Source organism: Labeo rohita, unplaced genomic scaffold, assembly GCF_022985175.1.
Source record: "Labeo rohita strain BAU-BD-2019 unplaced genomic scaffold, IGBB_LRoh.1.0 scaffold_1065, whole genome shotgun sequence".
In the NCBI taxonomy this organism is placed as follows: Eukaryota; Metazoa; Chordata; class Actinopteri; order Cypriniformes; family Cyprinidae; genus Labeo; species Labeo rohita.
Genome location: NW_026127192.1, coordinates 1 through 16,841, shown reverse-complemented (window position 1 = coordinate 16,841; position 16,841 = coordinate 1). Strand labels below are relative to the sequence as shown.

Here is a 16,841-nt window from a genome sequence, read left to right as displayed (position 1 = left end):
CAAGGAATTGTTCACCCAAAAATAAAAAATTTGCTGTTATTTACTCACTCTTGAGCCATCCAAGATGTAGGTGACTTACTTTCTTCAGTAGAAAACTAAAGAGATTTTTGTCCTGTTTGGCCTTCCCCCAGACTCCTTCCATCTACAGTGCACTGCGTCATTGCCTTTAAAACTTTGTTGGTTAGATGTGCCATTGTAGCATCTGGACCAATCAGACATACATGAATTGTTACATTTAACAAATAGTCTTTAAACCCAACAAGCCAGCTATATGCTGGAGCTCTGGAGACAACCCCCCAAAGCAACTAACACCCCAAAAGGGCTCAGTTGCCAGGATGACGATCTGATAAGAGGTTGTATTGCCCAGAGGAATGCACATTTGCCCATGCTACATTTGCCCATAGTAAAGACACAATGCCTATAGAAATACTCTTTCCGATTCATTCACAAAAAAACCTTTCTTTGACCTTCCTATCACACATAGCCCAGGTCATTGTGTACAGTATTACTGCATAGTATTTTAATTTTGTCTGTTGTATTTGTATTTGTCTTTCTACTGTTTTATGCATGCGTTATGATAGATGATTAGTCGTATAACCCACCTATGCCATGTTTGGTCTCTTTGAATTTGTATTTTGATGATCTAAAAGATGGTGTAAATTAGATGTTGATACCTATGCAACAACTTACATATGCAAAATACCATGCTCACAGACAAAGAGTCGTAAACTTTCCCTCCAAAGGTGAAAGTTACCATTGGTTCATGGACCTCCTGGAGGCACAGCCTCCAGAGAGCTTAAAGGCATCAAACGATTGATCACCTCCCCCTCTCTTCACTGTCTTCTTCGTCTGCAATGTCTTCCGATTGCTGCCCGTGTGGAGGAACCCACGGGAAGCCTGAACCGGCACAGGGCATGCCCGGCGGGCCCGACAGGCCCTAACATACAGAGCTGTAGCCCTCGACCACAAAGAGCCAGACATTTCCACTCAACCCTGGAATTCATCTTCATGACTCGCCTCAGTCAGTCAGTGGTTCTTTTAGAACCTAAGAAGATGAGCTAGAACTCTTCAGGACTTCCCTAAGCGCGCACCAGGCCTTGCGGCCTTGTCTTTCCATTCCCCAAAGATCACAGGACTTCAGCTGGGTCCCTCTCAGCTCTTGGTTCTTCTTCACTTTTCACATAGGAAGAAACTCCCAGTCACCATCGAGTCAGAACATCTGTGGAGTTCATCACTCTTCAGACCTGGAAGAACGTGATCACAACTCCAAAACCACCACTGCTCCAACCATCAAGACTTTCGCCTGAGACTGCATTCGGACCAAGGCAATGCAAGTATCGTACATTTAACTAAACAAAACAGAGGTTTAGTATAAGCTGTAGACAGCACTGATGGTTTTGCTCAGGTGGTTAACTGACTCTTTTCATAGTGTCATTTCCTTGTCTCTCTCTAACTGCTTCTCACTGACCCTTCCCCCATGTATGAATGATTTCATGTTTGTTTGTTTAGATTAGTTATGTGTTAGTCCATCGTTAATACACTCTTGTGCACAAATTACATGAGTTTTGATTCTGATTCTGCCTTGCAAATTAATGTCCCTTTACGATTCTGATTCGAGCTACATGCTCTAATGCAACAGTACTTTAAGAAAGTTATTTTCTGTGGCCAAGAAAATATCATTTCTTAAAGTTGATATAAAAATTATACTGAATGTTCGCTGGACGAACAGATTAGTTGATGGAAAATTAATTCTGCTACAGTTACTACTGGCAGCTGATATAAATAATTGTAATTAATCATAATTAATTGTAATTATTTATATACATTTTCCTCTTTGTGCTAAATCGCGACATTTGTTTGGATATCACATTTGGATTATAATAAAACTGCACTTGGGTTCATCTCCTTCAACTCGCCTCCAGTTGATCATTATTCTTACAGAATACACGACCCCTAAAATGAACCCAGCAGTATCTCGCATCCTCTGCCTGCGTCAAGGGGATCGGGCAATAAAGGAGTCTCAGTCGGCGCAGTTTCTTCAGAGCGGCGGCAGGGGCTCTGATGACCACATGGCTGTTTCACGATTGGCCAGATTCACCGCATGACAACGATCACGTGTGTTTTGGGTTTATTCTAACATTCTCAAGTCCGATAATGCTGACAAATCTGTGTTTTTAGAACAAGAAAAGTGTTTTTACTGTAGTCGCAATGTTATATTGAGTCAGATATATCATAAAACACTGATAAAAGCATATATAACCCCACTTTATTAGTATTTAAATAGTATATGTTTATGTTTATCATTATTCTTGTTCAGATGGCGCTGTATTAAGCAGTATATGAAACGTGTTTCTGTTGCTCATGAAAACGCTTTTGAAAAGTCGGTGTATTTGATGAATATTGCATTTAATTCACTTCATCTGTGATAGTGCATGCAAACACCGCGAGAGCTTCACTAACGAGAGTAAAAAGTGTCCGACTTGATGCCTCCGTTTTCAACTCCGCCCGCGACTGTTCTCGGCTACTCTCGTTGATCGCCGTCTGTAGCCATAGATGAAGTCGAACACACCTAGTACTACTCTTCAAACAATGTCGTAAAATAGGATACATTTGCGTAAGTTACATTTAAAGAAAAAAAAAAAACAATTAAACAATCACACCAGATTAATCCATGATGACACTGATCAAATATTGATTTACTGTCAGTCGCTTCCTCTTTCTGTTTCTCTAACAAAATGGCAGGGCAGACTAAAACAAGGCATCACATTACTAACCTTGTTTGCCTGTTTTAGCTGAAAACTTTAGACTGGTTTGTCCAAATAATAAACTTTGTATAAGTTAACTTATTATAAAAAATTTTTTAGCATGAGCACAACCTTGTTTTCAAAATTTCAACAATCTGTTTGAATTCTTACCAATTTGCCTGTAAGTGTAAGTGTTTGCTGCGTTCACCGCTCGTCACACCGCCCGTTCCTCCAGAGAAAATGAAGCCCTTAACACATATGAACACATTTGAAAATTTTACTTTGCATGTGGCAAAGAGGTTTGCATACTTGAGCTAAAGAAAGAGTTGTACTAGAAAGGCAAACAGTAAAATTGTGTGTTTGTAACTACAGTAAACAGGTGTGTGTGAGATCAGGAAGACTTGTATTTGAATTATTCAAATATTCAAACTATTACTCACACAATTTATTTATATATTTATTATTATTATTTTATTATTATTCCCTCATCGGGGGCTGAGCCCCCCTAAAATGAAAATCCTAGAATCGCCACTGAGGCTAATAGGTCAGTTGATGATGCTGTGACTCTGTCTCTTCATTCAATTTTGCAACACTCTCAAGACCCCAATACCTACGTCAGGGTCCTTTTTGTGGACTATAAATCTGTATTTAATACTTATGTTCCACCTGTGCTACCGTGTCTTTGGACTGGAGCAGACTGTGTGGCGGTTCACTTGAATCAACGATGCAACTTAATTTCGCTCCGAATGGAACAGGCTTGTGCACAATTCAGAATTTCAGAATTGGCCGCCATTCAATTCATGAGTTGGAATTTGAATTGAATTTACTTCGCCCCACAGGAAGTTGAATTTGAATTGGAGTTGGAATGACAGGAAGTGGAATTAAATTCATGGCAATTCAAAGACATTCCACATGGTCATACAACAGAAAGAATGTGTTGAATCTCACATACAGTTACATTAATTTTGTAATTTAATAGCATAATTTCATTACACATAACTAGTCACTCCTCAACCCTGCATACATTTTGTTCCAACATATAATGATCAAATTCTTGAAATAAATTACTCCCTCAATGTTTGATTAGTTTTGTTCAAAATGTTATTTTCATTTCAAAGTAATCAAATAACAGGAAGTCGTTGTAAATGCAGTTGTCATTTATTCCAATGCAAAACTCATTGAGCAAAACTGTTGCATCTAATCCTCAATAGCTCAATAGTATCATTTTAAATACCTGGTTAAACCAAAGCATTCTGGGATATGGAGTCACGTTCCATTGTGTTCCACAAAATTACAATTCCAATAAATCAAACTTAATTATGTGTTCTGTGACTAGAGCTTTTAACATTTATTGCTGGGGGGAAACATTTCCTGTTAATGTAATCTGTACAAGTAGTTCAAACTAATATCATTTATAGAATATGTAATGATCATATCTGACATATATTGTAAAGTTTCATTGTTAAAGGAACCGTATGTAGGATTGTGGCCAAAACTGGTACTGCAATCACTTTCAAAATACTGTAGAACGGCGTATACCCCCCCCTCCCCTCCCCCCACCTCGAGGTTGCCAGCTAAGCTGCAGGATTCTGCAGGAACGTAGGCTGCTACAAGGAGCTTCCAATGGCAAGTGACGAGTCCTACACAGTAAGGTTTTTTTTTCTTCTGTTACTTATGTTTATGCTTCACGAGAGATGTTTTGCGAAGTAATTATGTGTCGCAAAAATTTACTAAAGGCGATTAGCCAAATATTTCGTAAAGATGTACTGTAATACCACATTTCAGTCGGAACATAGATTGTTTTCATACCGCTAGTGGTGCGATATAAAGCTTTTTATGAACGCATTTAGCACGGGCGACCGTGGAAAATCCACTGTGTACGGAAGCACGGGGCTTTTAGCCTATACCAACAAAATTCTTCTCCGTTTTCAGCCGTCTCCATCTGTCAAAGGCATCTCCTATACAAATCCTTGTTTTATTTCGGACTTTGTCACGACGTACTTCGGATTCATAACGAGGTCTTTTAGGTTTCGTCACTTTATACATGTTTTATCCGACAAGTTCGTAGCTGCAGCTGTAACTAGAGCAGAGCTGCCAACCCGGATGACGAAACTCTACTGACTTCGTGATTGGTAGATAGCTGGAGGGTGGCGCCTCAGACCAAAACACAACATGACAACATCAACATCAGTTGAGGGCTGCAACTTTCACTTTTAAATGACAATATCCTGGCCGGGCCACTGTTGTCAGTGATATAAGTCTTTGAAATGAACATGATTTCTTAATGTCTAGTGACATGTCAGGGCCATTTTATGATTAACTGAAATAAATTTCTTACATACTGTATACGAGACTGTACAATGCGCTGCTTACTGTTACGATACCAATCACTTTAGAAGGCCGATTACCTAATTAACATCCATTGACCAAGAGAGCACTAAAGAGCCAGAGTCATGAATTATGATTCACCCAATGTATTGTTTACGCAACCGGAAATGTAAATCCTATACAGGAATGCACATTCGTATAAATAAAGTACAAACTGCAGGCCTGCGCAACAATAAACAATCAAAACAAAGAACAATATGCACAGAAAGGATGCACAAAGAAAGATTCGGTGGTACTTAGATCTTGCCGTGAGGTAGTCCTTAGTTCTGATGAGTCCCAATAGTTTCAGGGAATCGTCTACTTGAAAGAAGAGATAGATGCGGACTGATAATTGGACTCGTTGTAATCCTCACGCGGAGACTTGACAAGATAGGTGTCCGTAGATATGTCCTCCTCTGTGCAGTGATGGGCTGGATGTATGAAGTGCTGATAGTACTTGAATTATTCGTGAGATTCGTGATATGTGTGTGGGTGTGTGTGGTTCTATAATAAGGCAAATAAAACGCAATTAGTTTCTAAGGCGATCAGTTTAACAGGTGCTGAGTTATTATCACTTCCCGTGACTAAACACAGCGAACATATAATATACACAGAATATTGCAACATTTCTTTCATAATTGAAGAAATACATCAACAATACATCTGACGATATATCAGGTCACAATATTAATGTAAACAACAAATAAACAGCACTTATGATCGTTAATGACGCACACGAAACTCAATGGGTAATCCCAACGAAATCTGAAGCAATCTCACAGCATCAGTCGACCATCCGTGCGAAAAACTTCCGTCTGGTTATAATCTGTATGATTACCACCAATCCCTAGCTCGAAGGCTTCAATCAAACTCACTTGATCGTCTATAACAGCCATTGGACATATTCTTCGTCTTTCCACCCTTGCTGCGTCTGATTTCTTATTAATCTCTCTGAACTCACGAGACTCTCTGATAACCACGTCTACTCAGCTGACGCAGTAACTAGAATAAACTGAATGCGATATAACTATTATAATAAAACAAATTTAAATGAAAAGGGCCTTTTGCACACATACGGTTCCTTTAAACACTTCACTTATGTATATGAATTTCTTTGAATTTGTATTGAATTGCAATTCTGCTTCCTTTAATTCAAATTCGAATTGTAATTCTAGATCCTGTTTTTGACATCAATTCAAATTCAATTCAAATTCAAGAATTTAATTGGAATTTAGGAGTCATTCTCAATTCAATTCTGAATTGTGCACAAGCCTGGAATGGAAAGCACGGTGCTTTTCCACTACAGCGTCAAATCTGCGCTCAGTGCCGCCGGTGTTCCGGTGAATTCAGTTCCCCTGTTTCCCCCCCACAGCGCATGCAACTTCAGTACGAAAATAATTTCTTAATGATTTCGCCCGGCGAAGCGAGACATCTTATGCTGGTTTTGCTGTCTTTCCGCGAGTACAAGGTTCATTACACCATGTTCATTCGATAATTTGAAATTAAATGCATGTGAATGCATTAATGAACGTAACGTCCTCCCAGCAAACACAAAACGTTTTTACAACTTTTCACAACGTTGTGTTTTGGTTGCAATTAGGTAATGTTGTAGTACAACGTTTTAAAAACGTTGTTTTTAAATAAAAAAATATGTAACCAAAATAAAACGTTTTAGAAACGTTGTAAAAATACCAACCTGGAACGTTTTCTTTAAGTAGTCAAAAAACGTAAATATCACGTTCGTCTACTACGAAAATGAAACCAGACCAAACTACAACTTTCGGGGGACGTTTTATTTAGGTGTTAAAATAACGTAATATGCACGTTGAAATAAAACGTTTTAAAAACGTCATGAAAGTACCCAAAATACAACCTTGCAAAAACTACGTCCTTAAAAGTACTTGAAAAAGGTATTTAAAATTATTTAAAAGTAATAGGTGAATCCTTACTTTCAGTTGTATTTGCTCGTTTAATAATATCACGTTCGTCTAATACGAAAATGAAACCAGACCAAACTACAACTTTCAGGGGACGTTTTATTCAGGTGTTAAATTAACGTAATATGCACGTTGGAATAAGACGTTTTAAAAACGTCATAAAAGTACCCAAAATACAACCTTGCAAAACTGTTCTGTTTGTGTAAAAATATCAGTAAAATAAGTGATATTTTAACATTAACTCGATTTAGTGACTAAGTACCAGATAGTCCGAGCAATATCAAAAGGACTTAAAAGTAATATGTGAATCCTTACTTTCAGTTGTCTTTGCTCATTTAATAATACCGTATATTCATATATCACGAGCTAACAGCTCAGTGTGTAAACCAGTCTATGGAAAGGTGGAAGAGAGGTATTAACAGATGAACAGAAATGACTGGTTGGTTAAAAAATATTTATTTTTTTTACAAACGTCATGACAGTATGCAACCGAGCCAAAACTCCATTTGTACGTGATGTTTGTTTTTAATGTATTTTGCTATAGATAGCCTACTTTTATTCTACACTCTGTTTACAATTTCTGGTATGTTTTTTTCGTTAGGTAGTTAAATAAGTAAATAAATAGAATTTCTAAAGCTATTTATATTATATTATATTATATTATATTATATTATATTATATTATATTATATTATATTATATTATAACCTGTTATAAACTGACTTAAAAAATAGTTTTATATTCTCTGCTAATATGCTTTTATATTCTCATTCCACTTACAGTTTGAATACCTACATTAGGCCTACACTATCCACTTACACAATACGTTATCAAGTTTCAGGACATTTTATCTGTCATTCTGACATCTGTACGTTGTACTTCATGTATGTATTTATGTAAAAGCTGCATTTTAAACGGGCACGCGCTTTGAACGTTCGAGTTGTATTTAAACTGCGGCGGAGAGAGAGTTACCATGGAAACGAGGAAGCAGCTTAACTGACAAGCGGCGAGTCTCCGTCTGTCACACTGTTTTACGGTAAGTTTTGTCCCTAATAAGACAAAAATAATACATACAGCGGTTCCTAACACTTTCTTACATGTAATAGACACGTTTCTGTTGAATATTTACTTTATAGAAATGGTTTAGTGTCTTCGGGGAAAACTCCGTTAGCATCTCAACCGTTAGGCTAAATATAAGATGTAGGCTAACTATAGAGTTTAGCTCTTATTTCATAAAGTTGTCGCTTTTAGTCACATATTATGTGTAGATGACAGTTTTTTTTAATAGTTTTGTAAATATTGCTGGCAATTTGTCAGTGGATGAACGGAAGTAATCTATTTAACCTAAATGTATGGGCTGTACTGTTAATCGGCGACGTCACTTACATGGAGCGTGAAAATAAGCTCAAATAATTTTAAACACGTTTTGATCACACTAAAAAAATACTGATAAAAATTTTGCTGTGATTTTAGGAGCGTCAGTAAGTTATGTATTATGTAAGAAGGATTTGACTTCCAAACAAAATGTAATGTGATACTGTATGAGGATTATTTTCTGCATTTCACCTATTTCACATATTCCAGTTTGTTTATTTCTAATAATGTTGACCTTGTATATTACATATTGTTGGCTCTGTGACAAATTGTTTATGTTTCTAACATTAGATTCTTCCATGCTGATGGCAGTACTGCAGTAGAGTTGGAGCAGACCTCCTGTTAAAGAGCATCTCCAATGTGCTATGAACCATCTGACTAGAAAGTAAAACCTCATACATACATTACCATTTATTATGTTTTTTTTTTAAAGTATATATCAATTAAATATACTTTTTTATCTTGTATGTCCTACAAGGCCATCTCGTTTAACTCATTAAGGATACTTGGTATACAGCAACCTACAGAGGGGCCCAATGTAATGAGAAAACAAGACGCAGATAATAATAATAACAACAACAACAACAACAAAAAGTACTGAGCACTGTGAATGTAAGAGACTCATTTTATATTTATAACAATCATTGTTGATGTTAAAATTGTATTTCAGGGCAGTTTGTGAAGACGAGATTCTGTGTCAACCTGGACAGAAGTCAGTTTCAGATCCACCTTCCACACCAGACATCTAATCTGGATTGCTGTCTACTAGCATATTATTTGTTCTACTCAGAATTTACTGCATGCAGACATTACTCAGGAACATGAACACGAATATTGCAAGAACAGGGAATGTGCCGTATTTCAGATATGAAGGTTAATTGCTCTTAAGCATTAAAAAAATTATTTTTACTGTTTTGTTTTTTTTTTCCCCAAAGCACCTATAAGCCAATTCACACTGGATCTCAGGAGTCAGAGTTGAAATCCCCTGGTTTAGATAATTCACTTCTTTACAACCTTGTTTCTTTTTTGGGGGTTGTACTGAATTCTGTGACCCACCTAATTTTGTGAACCTAGGCACTGCAGTGAGCTAATCTGAGCTACTACTAAACCCAGCCCTCTAGTCCTACCATTTTTTGCCATATTGATTACCATTTGTATAACCATAGTTAAAACTATGGTTTTGTAGCAAAACCATTATTAATTTGTGGTTACCATTAAATATTTTAAATGTTTCTAAACTACCCTTGGCACAAGAGTCATATAATTTGGTGTGTCACAGATTTCAGCAACTGAATGAATCAGCACTAAAAGAATGGTTTTCTAACTAAGTCATTAAGACGGTCTCTTGCTGCCACCTAGTGGCATAATAATGTAACTTACAATTAAAGCACTGAATAATCGCTACCTAAATACATTTTTCAAAATCTCAGGTATTCCAGTATTATAAAATATTATTAATTGAACAACAATAGCCATTATAAACTGTATGTATTATATATTATTTGAACAAGTTCTAAATTGGATGCCATATACCTGTAATATGTGCTAATAAATCTCTAACAATATAATAATTAGTTTTAGTGCAAACAAGTAATAAGATTGCAGTGTGATTATTATTATAACTGCAATAAAATAATTTCTAACTAGCTGAAATTGAATACATTTTACAAATGAAATGTTGTTTTTTTCTGTTAAAATATGCATTGAAATCTTTTGTACTTTGTAGTCATATTCAACTTTGCCAGTCATTACATAATTATCATATGTTGTACACTGTAAAAAATAATTCTGTGGCTTTGTAAATATCACAAAAATAAAAACTTGTATTAACTTAATAAAATCTCTGAGTATCATTAAAGAGATTATTTGATTTGGGCTTACCAAAATTAATAAGTAAAAATCCCACAGTTTATTTTATCTCTAATTTACTTGTTCTGCTTAAGTATGTTTTAATAAAAAAATTAAGCATTTCGCTAACAAATTATATTGTTCACATGTCCTTAATGTTTTTGGTACATTTAAATGAAAATATTTGAGAAAGTTGCACTTAAACTTGTCAGTTTTATAAACAGAAATTACTGCTTATTTTCTATCAATTTCCTTTGTATTTTGCATCGACTTAAGAAATTGAGTAAGTTTCGCGGCTATCGTGATCACGTGGACACAACGACCGCGGTCAACAACGGGAAATCTGCTTGCCGGTCACAAGAAAGCTGAGGCTTAAACCACCTTAAGACTCCTTTAAAAATGCAGGTAAGTCAGTATTAACAGTTAATGAAATATTGGCTGTGTTTTCGGGCACGCAACACGTTCGGTGTAATTTTACAATGCTGTTGCAGCCGTGCTGTTCTGTGGTAACGTTAACAACGCAAGCTTTTCTAGAATCACTGTGGCTTTGTAGTGTTTTTTCAAACCACCAAATATTCAGCTAAAGTACGGTTAATACAGCTCACCAATTTGAAATGTATGTAAAATGTCCTATTTTAAAGCAGCATAGCCTGCCCGTGTATGAGGGGGAGTGGCCGTATTACTGTTTAACGTTAACCGCCGAGTTGGTTTCGTCATTGTTATTCACTTGTGTGATGCGCATATACGTGTGAATAATTGCAGAAAACAGCGACTAAACTAGTCTATCTGTAGTCCAGCAATTGTAACTGGTGTAATGGGACAAATCCCGGTGCGCTGCAGCGTCAGTGGCCGGTTGAAATAAACCTTTTTTTATCGGCCGTCACTCTGGGTGAGTTCTCACACCATGTCGGAATAGCCAAAAACTACAACATTACTGTGTGTGAAAAGCTAACGTAACGTCTCTTTGTATAACTCGTAATTACAACTGTAAACTCGGTGCAAAGTTTTCCGGGAGCCGCTGCTCACATTTGTACCAAAGCACCGAAACATCACCCAGAATCAGTCAAATGGCAGAGGCATAACGTAGTGAAGAAATTATCGCGCAAAATCAACCATGGTTTTATTGTAGTAAAATGTATTAAGTTAACCATGTTTTTGGCAGCTTGATTACTATTTGTATTGGACAGTTTTGCTACAAATATCATGGATAAGAGATATGGTTAATGTATTAATGTTGATTTTTTTTTTTTTTTTTTTTGTAGTAACACTGGCTAATTTTTAAAGGGGCAGTCAACCACTACCCTACTGTTATTAATTTGAAGTGTAAATCTATGAATCTCATGGTCAAAACATTTGTTTTACAGCATTGACATCATCGTCCAAAAACATCTAAATAACAACACAAGGCAGGAGGTAAGAGCAGTTTACTATAATATTTCAGTATATGTGAAAATATAATGTTTCAGCATATATGAAATGTTAAAAAAAAAAAAAAATCTTTAATAAGGTTTCATAAAAACCTCATGTTTCAGCCTTTAGATAAAGAAAAGGGTTAGGTCAAAATAATAATTGATTAATAAATTATTTTATGTATTTTATCTTTATCTATTTTATGTAATATTAGCTCTAACCTGCTATTCTTTATATGTGTGTCTTTATATGTTATATGTATTCTTTAGGATGTTGCTGATCCACCTATTGATGTTCAAGAGGAATTAGCTGTCCTCAACCAACTCCGTGATCTTTGCAGAGCCTGCTCCTATCTTGTGGGATTGACATGTGCCTTGGACCTGTGATACCCCAAGAACTTTAAAGGGTTAGTTCATCCAAAAATGAATATTAGCCCATGATTTACTCACCCTCAAAGCATCCTAGGTGTATATGACTTTCTTCTTTCTAACAAATCCAATCTGAGTTATATTAAAATTTGTTCTGGCTCTTCCAAGCTTTATAATGGCATTGGGCTTATGTGAGGCACTTTTTATCATGGATGGATGCACTTTATCTGATTTTTGTTTGGACTGTTGAACACTACAACCCACCCAATGCCATTACAGAGCTTGGAAGAGCCAAGACAATGTTTAATATAATTCCGATTGGATTTGTCTAAAAGTAGAAAGTCATATACACCTAGGATGCCATGAGGGTGAGTAAATCATGGGCTAATATTCATTTTTGGATGAACTAACCCTTTAAATATACTTTGGAGGTCTTTTGAAACCTTTTTCTGGAGTTGGATCTGCTGAAACTATCAACAAAGGTTCAATAACGAAAAAAATAACTTATTTTATATATATTATTATTTTCCATTGTCCACGTGTTGTATAATTGTAAAAATGCATTTTGGTTTGGTGTTGTTGTTTTTAATGTCAGGTTTAATTGTACTCAGCCTCAGGCCTTTTAATTTTTGTAAGGTCAAGTAATTTTTGATGATTTTTTTCTTTGCAAGTCTGCATATCCACAGTTCAGTGGCTAAAATTTCAATTTATTTAACATGTTGTCATTTGCAAAGTATACCAGGTTAAACTATAGTTAAAGAGATAGTTCACCCAAAAATGAAAATTATATCATTAATTACTCACCCTCATGTTGTTCCAAACCACTAAGACCTTTATTCATATTCAGAACACAAATAAAGAGATTTTTGATTGAATTCAAGATCTCTCTGGCCCTCGATAGACAGCAAGGGAAATGAAAAGTTCAAGGCCCAGAAATGCAGTAAAGACATCAATAAAATGGTCAATTTGACATCAGTGGTTCAATTATAGTTAAATAAAGTTATTTTACTTTTCTTTGCGCACAAAAAGTATTCCCGTAGCTTCATATAATTACGGTTGAACCACTGATGTCACATGGACTATTTTAATAATGTCCTTACTACAACATTTCTGTGACTTGATATGGGTAGGACCTTTGCTGTCTATGGAGGATCAGAAAGCTCTTGGATTTCATCAGAAATATATATGTGTTCTGATGATGAACCAGAGGTCTTACGGGTTTGGAACAACATGAGGGTAAGTAATTAATGACAGAATTTTATTTTTTTGTGAACTAACCCTTTAACAGTGGCGGCTACTGGTCTGTCAAATAGGGGGAAGCTCATTTTCGGCCTACATCATAAAATTGTCTATTTATTTAAAAGTAAATTCTGCCCTACGTTCCTTTTCAAGAAAATGGTCTGTGACCCTGTCGTACCAACTAGGCGTCTTTTCCAGTGACTTGACCAGTGTCCTCTCAATGGCCAGCAGAGCTAGGCTGCTTAAACGGCCTTGGCCCATTGTGTTTCGGGTGTAGGACTTGAGCCGCTTTAAACAGGAGAAGCTCCTTTCTACACCTGCAGATGTAGCTCCAATTGTTGCCACTAATGAGAACAGTTTGTAAAGCTGAGGCATTGCACTGTCCAACTCCATGTCTTTAAGGAACACCAAGTAATCACACAGCTTTTCCCTGTTACCCTGCAAGTCCTGATCTGAATACAGGACTTGAAGTTCTGACCTCAGTCTCCCTGAATCAAAGTGATGGCCATAACTTTTCAGGACACTTTGGAAGGCCTCCTCTGGAAATACTTGTCTCATGTCATCAAATTTCTCTGGATTGGCTAATTCTAAGAAGAGCATGCTTTCCAAATTTGAAAAACGTTGAGGAATCTGCTCCAAGATGTTATCAAGGATGGCCATGTACAGATTTCTGTATCGCTCTTGGGGATCCTGTAATTGGCTCAGACGGCGCTTTCTCATGGGCTCATCTCGTGGGTCTGATGTGAGATCTGCTGTTTTGGCATAAACGGCTTGGAAAGCCCCCTCTGACCTCTTCTCTTTGACAAATGCAAGAAGAGATTCAATTCTTTTCTTGCAGTAAAGAACATCCATCGCCCTCTGCTGGACAATATCAAAGACCACATCAGTCTCAGAGAAGATTTGTTCATATGTGTACAACATGAACACAAACTCAAAATCCTCCAATTTCCTCACAAAGCCTTTGGCACAATCCAGTGTATCATCATCCATTGTTGTATCTGCAATGATGTTCTCAAATGTCTGCAGGAGGCCATCATAATTGTTTGCCACAGTGCTCACTATCCGTGATGTGAAATTCCATCGAGTAGGAGCGTTTCTGGGCAACCTTGAACAGCCTGCAGACTCCAGAAAAGATGTCCTCTTTGTGGATTTTGAAAAAAATGTGGCAAATCCAGAGAGTGATGCAAAAAAGATTCTGCACTCAGGCAAGCATTTAGCCCCCTGTGACAGCACCAGATTCAGTCTGTGTGCATAGCAATGCACAAACATTGCACTGGGGGCTATTGCTTTCACTTTGGCCTGCAGACCATTGAGATCTGAAGCCATGACAGCAGCCCCATCATAGGTCTGTGCCACAAGCTTATCCTTAAAATTGTAGCCCTGCATGTTCTCATTTAATATTTCAAAAACAGACTTGGCATCTCGCCCCCCAGAAACATCAAAAAATCCAATAAAGCGCTCCTGAATTTTACCTGCACTATCCACATAGCGAACAATGACAGAGAGTTGGGCACGGCAGGATATATCAGTTGTTTCATCCACCTGCCATCCAAAAAAGGGAGCATCCTGAATTTCATCTCTGATCTGATCAGAAATGGTGGCTGCAAGAGCAGAGATCAAGTCATTTTGAATAGTATGGGACATACCAGAAAACACAGTTGAGGACTCGAATTGTGTGGACAGGACAGAGTCATATTTAGCTAATGTTTCTGTGAACTCCCTGTAATTCCCCTTGTTGGATGATTCACTACTCTCATCATGTCCCCTAAATGACAGCTCCTGCCGGCCTAGCAAGGATGTCACATCAATAAGGCGGTTTAGGAAGGCCCTGTTTTGTTTGACTGTTTCATTATGTTTAGCCACTTGAATGCGAGCACCTTCATTTATTGCATGCTCAACCCTGATCCTTCCCATGCAACTTAATCTTGCACATGCACTCACATGTTCATTGCTCTTTTCATGTCTTTTATATGCCCTGTCAAAGTTAGGCAGATCTCCAAACCCCACCTTTGACCAAACAACACATCCGTGAGATGGTTTCATCAAGAGGCATGGCCAGCAGTACATTTTATTTGTCACAGCACTTCCAGTCAGCCAGCTAACTTTGTCATACCAGGAGAGCTGAAAAGACCTGTTATTTTTCCCTATCTTTTGCACTAAATCAATCTTAGGTGTTGATCTGCCCTGCTGTTTAATTCTAAGTTTTTCCTCGTAAGGAACACTTTCAAATGGCTTCGCCAAAATCAGGTCGACAATATTAGCACTGTCTGCCATCGTGTGCAGTTTCACCCACGACGCTAGCCTAGCCTACTATATGAATGAATGAATGAACGATCTAAAAAAATATATTAAACTCTGTAAAAGTGAAACAAGGAATGTGGTGTATAATTGTGTGAAATGTATGATGAAAATCAAGCAATTTCGCCAAGCAAATATAAAGAAATAGGTTGCAGCAGTTTTTATTTCGACTGAACTCGAGAAATCCGCGATGGGACTGAGCGCGAATAGCTCTATTTTGTACTATAAGGAATAGAATTCCTTATAGTACAAAATCGCTGTCAGTCAAAAGGGGATGCAATCTTTCGACAGACCCTCCAATCATCACGCAGAAGCTCAGAGTCCAGGCCAGCCCACTCCTCATTTGCTCCTCATTCACCCCCAGAGACGCTGAGCGTCCGTGGGCGGGACATAATCGCAGCGTTTATCCAATGACCGTCTAGTTTCAAAGCACTGAAAAAAAAACGTTCAAAGCAGCCGCATTGAAGTCAATGGACGCTGGGCTTCAACGGGGAAATGCACTGTGACGCTACGGGAATGTATGAGAAGAAAATCAAGTCAGCCGACCTGCTATATCTAACTGATTCTGAACGAACTCGTCTTTGAGATGAACGTTTTCTAACGCATTTTTAGTCAATAAAATGTTAATACAATAGTACATAATTTGACCATTAATTTTGTGACATTATAGGGGAAGCTGAGCTTCCCTTGCAGTCTTAAAGAAATCGCCACTGCCCTTTAATGACATGTTTTTATCTTTGGTCTAATTTGGTAAGCAACGGTTAATGCCTATTATTTTAAATGTTATTTTTGATGAATTTTGTATGTTTGTAAGTGTCCACAGTTCAGTGGCTAAAATTTATGTAACAAGTTGTCATTTGCAAAGTATGGTTGAATTGCAGTTATGGTCAAATATGGCAAATAAAAGTGTAATTAAAATACTGTGTTTTGTTTGTCATTTAATTTTGTTATATTTATTGTAAAGTACAATGGTAAATACAATTAAAAATATATAAGTAAAAAAAAAAAAGTAAATATAGGATATTTGTATATACAAAATATAAATTAAATCTACTCAATTTTTTTGTTTCGGATTTACTATTGAATTACTATTGCATTGCATAAAGATTTTAATTATATTTACTCAATTTTATTTAAAAGATTAATTAATCGAATTAGTTGAATCTACTTAATTTTTTTAGTTACATTTACTTGATTCTTAAAGTATATTTCAATGATTTCACAACTTTTAAATTTACTTAATATTTTTCAGTGTAA

The 16,841-nt window shown here is 36.8% G+C and overlaps 1 long non-coding RNA gene across 1 annotated transcript; it reads left to right on the top strand.

Moving 5' to 3' along the window:
• Window positions 1–10,480: 10,480 nt before the first annotated feature.
• LOC127157413 (uncharacterized) lies at window positions 10,481–12,097 on the top strand. The gene is made up of 3 exons (XR_007825896.1): window positions 10,481–10,674; window positions 11,634–11,682; window positions 11,949–12,097. It is a non-coding gene; the product is annotated as an uncharacterized LOC127157413 (long non-coding RNA).
• The last annotated feature ends 4,744 nt before the right edge of the window (window positions 12,098–16,841 follow it).